This window comes from Limulus polyphemus, unplaced genomic scaffold (assembly GCF_000517525.1).
Source record: "Limulus polyphemus unplaced genomic scaffold, Limulus_polyphemus-2.1.2 Scaffold643, whole genome shotgun sequence".
In the NCBI taxonomy this organism is placed as follows: domain Eukaryota; kingdom Metazoa; phylum Arthropoda; class Merostomata; order Xiphosura; family Limulidae; genus Limulus; species Limulus polyphemus.
This window is the reverse complement of record NW_013666253.1, coordinates 197,483-201,608: the sequence shown is the minus strand read 5'-3', so window position 1 is coordinate 201,608 and position 4,126 is coordinate 197,483.

The following is a 4,126-nucleotide window of genomic DNA, read 5'->3' as shown; positions in this document are numbered from 1 at the left end:
CCGTAGTCTTCTTCTTACTTGTTTACGTTTTTTTTTTCTCCTAACAACTTGCTGTAATTCTACTCTTCTTGTTCTTTCTTTTTCTCCTACAACTGCTGATACTTTTTTCTTGTTTATTTTCTTTCTCCTCCAACCACTGCTGTAGTCTCTCTTATTGTTCATTTTCTTTCTCCTTCAACCATTGCCATAGTCTCTCTTCTTGTTTCTTTTTTTTCTCCAACAACTGCTGTAATCTCTCTTCTTGTTTCTTTTCTTTTTTCTCCAACAACTGCTGTAATCTCTCTTCTTGTTTATTTTCTTTCTCCTCCAACCACTGCTCTAGTCTCTCTTCTTGTTCATTTTCTTTCTCCTCCAACCATTGCCATAGTCTCTCTTCTTGTTTATTTTCTTTTTTCTCCAACAACTGCTGTAATCTCTCTTCTTGTTTCTTATCTTTTTCCTCCAACAACTGCTGTAATCTCTCTTCTTGTTTCTTTTGCTGTTCTTGTATTATTGGCCGGGCTTATTGACCAGGTGTCGTTTAGTGGTTCATTCTTCGTGTTCTGTTGCCATAAATTCACGCTCCTCACTTTGAGGTTGTGGACGTTATAAAAGTGATGGTTAAATTTCACTATTCGATCAGACAATAGTAGCCCAAGAGCTGGCGATGCGTTTTGTTTACTAGATGTCTTCCCTCTAGTCTATTAGCTCAAAATTAGAGGTAGCTATGCGTAGATATCGCTTGTGCAGTTTAGCGTGAAAATTATAAACAAACAAACAAAATAATGTTCATTATAAATTACAGTCACAGCATGTATACAGATATTTTTCTTCTAAACATTTCTCTTCCAATTCGGTGTCTTTATTAGATAAAAGTAGCACCCCGGTAGATCAGCGGTAAATTTAGGGACCTAGAACGCTCAAATCCGAGACTCGATTCCTCGTGGTGGACAAAGTGCAGAGAGCCTATTGTGTAGCTTTACATCAAGAAAACAACAATAATTTTAGAGTATAAACGTTATAAGGTTTAAATTTTGATAATTTATAATTATTTATACAATTATCAAATATACTGCAACAGTCCCAAATCCCATTAGAATTTTTAAAGCACGTATTTGATGTACCATAAATGTAAAACTGGAGCATTAGTTTTATGTAGCTTTCTGCACGGCACTAACGAATCTTGTTGAAATGGGTTCTTAATTTTTAAACGGTCATTGCTAAAGTGAAAGTCATCAAGTACCACAAAAGGTGATGGTGATAATTTCGAACAAAAAACATAGTAATGAAAGTTACACGAATAAAACTACATTAAATTATTTATACAAGTCAATAAACTAAAATATTAGAATATTAAAAATAATCAGATCAAATTCAAGTTAGGTTATAAAGTGGTCGTGTGTGAAACAGTTCACTTGACTTCTAAACAAGAGTTTGTTTGTGATTAAGCACAAAGCTACACAATGGGCTGTCTGTGCTCTGCCCAACACGGGTATCGAAACATCCGCAGACACACCGCTGTGCCACTGGGGTGGATGTGGGGGCTCTAAACAAGAGAGGAGAAACATTAATCCATCCTCCCTTCAATGACTCAGTAGTAAGTCTAAGGGTTTACAACACAAAAAATCAGGTTTCGATACGCGCAGTAGGAGAGCACAGATAGCTAATTGTGTAGCTTTGTGCTTAATAACAAACAACCAAAGAAATTTATTCATATCAAGAATATTAAGATAATATACAACCATTGTGGACTGGGCGTGGTTAAAATAGCGTGGTGGGTTGCGAATCCTAAGATTCAAGTTTCGAGTGACAATATATCACTGAACGTACTCCGCACTTTCAACTATGGGGTGGCTATATAACTCTGACAGTCTTGCTATTCGGTTAGTATTAACCACTATTAACTTCTGGTTACCTTACCTCTAATCAGCAGTTATGAAATAAGTCTGTTTGTTTGAAGTTAAGCACAAAACTACACAATGGACTTTCTGTTCTCTGCCTACCATGAGTATCGAAACCCGGTTTCTAGCGTTGTAAATCCGCAGACATACCGCTGTGCCACTGGAGGGCAAAAAAGAAGTATCTTGGTTTGAGGGCTGCGCTAGCCGTCCCTAATTTAACAGTGAAAGACTAAAGGGAAGTCAGCAAGTCATTAATAATTTTTTTACCAACGAATAGTGGGATTGACCGTTACATTATAACGACCCCACAGCTGAAAGGGCGAACATGTTCGGTAGGACGTGGATTCGAACCCTCGACCCACAGGTTGCGAGTTGAGCGCCCTAACCACCTGGCCAGGCCCGTATAAACTAAGAATAGCTACGTATGAGCTTCTGGGTCTATGATCCGGCCGATTAGCCCACACGTCGCTTAAGTTTCCATTTAGTTGCCACTATTGAAAAAAAGAATAATTCAGTTTAACTCAGTTTGTTAAAGAATCTCTTTACGTAAGTTGCTAGAACACGTGATACATCTGATGCAAAGGATGATGGAAGAATGATTCAATATGAGAATCTTCACGAATAATACAAAGAGTGTTAATAAGTAGTGAGTGAGTTGGGTTATTCTGTTAGTGCAATGCATATGACTCTTGTAGGATATTTTCTTACATCGGCAAGTTACAGCGAGTGAGAATAGGACATTGTCAGAATCATAATAGTTTTGAGTTAATTACCTGTTTTAATTAACTTAGGGTTTTTCTTTTTAGGTTGTTTTCTTAAGTTGTGGATCTTGCAACAAATGAGTAGTTATACGGTAATAACTCATAAAACTCCAATAGTTATTATTTTCTCATCTCTAGACAACACTGTTTTGTAATTTCCTAACACTATTCATTGTATTTTTATATTAGTAATTATTCTAAAAATTGTTCAATTTGTCATTTTCATAGATTTGCTGAAGGTGAAATATGTGTAATTCCGAAACGTTCATTAAAGATGTTTACAACTGTTGCCGTGGCTCTACTATTCATTATCAGACTGTAAGTCAGTTTTCAATACAGAACACGTTTTGTTGAAAGTGTTGTATGTTTTTGGAGCATTAAGTTTAATTAATACAGAAATTCACTGATATAGGACATTGATAATGATGTTTTCAACCTAAACGGAGCAAGGACTGATTGGTCAAATCAAAGACCTTTAAGGTTCAAGTATAGCCGTCCGTAATTTTGAACTACTGAAGAAAGGCAACCAGTCAGTAGCATCCGCCGCCAGAAGGGAATTTTTTAGAGCGTTAACCAAATAACAGGATTGACTGTCACTTTTTATAATGCACCCACAACTTAAAGTGTGAAGCGTGTTCTTCAGAAGCGCAGCACAAACCTTGAACCTTTCCATCCACAGCGCGGCACACACTGGCCACTAGTTTACGTCTTAATCTAGGTCAAGTAATTGTAACATAGCGCAAGATTAACACCAAAAGTTTAATTCCAACTCTATAAATAATAACGAAGCCTTTAGAGATAAAAACGGTCTATTAAAAGTATGATATTCCTTGATAGTATCAGTTACCACTTCTGTGGAGGTGTACACCGTCGGTATGATAAAAAAGGCATGCTTTATTTATGTTTTTTTTTAATCTTTCAAATGTTTCATTGAAAATACTTTAAATTTTCAAATAATATTGTTTAGTTGAATTTCACGTAAAGATACACGACGGGTATAGTGCTAGACTAGAAAGAAAGCAGCTAATCAAAACAACCCGCCGCTAATTCGTGGGTTACTTTAATCAAACAATGGTATTTGACCCTTACCCTTATAATGCATCCACAGCCCCAAATTTACGAGCGTGATTTTGTTTTTTGAGGTAACTGAGCGTGAGACACGGAACATCGGATCCACAGTCTGGTATTTTTAAATGAGCATGATACTTCAAACAGCAGTTTTGTAAAAACAATTATCTTTTTGTTTGTTTGTTTTGATAAATATCGCCCAAGATTACTCAGAGAATATCTGCGCTAGCCGTCCCTAATTTAGTAATGATAGACTAGAGGGAGAGCAGCTAGTTAACAGCAGTCATTGCCAACGAGTAATGCAATTGCCCATGAAATTACTAACCCCCCCCCCCTCCCCCGACGTCGAACGGTACGGACGACGTACGTCGTACGTAGACGACGTACGTACGTACCGTACGCGCGTCGCGTCGTACG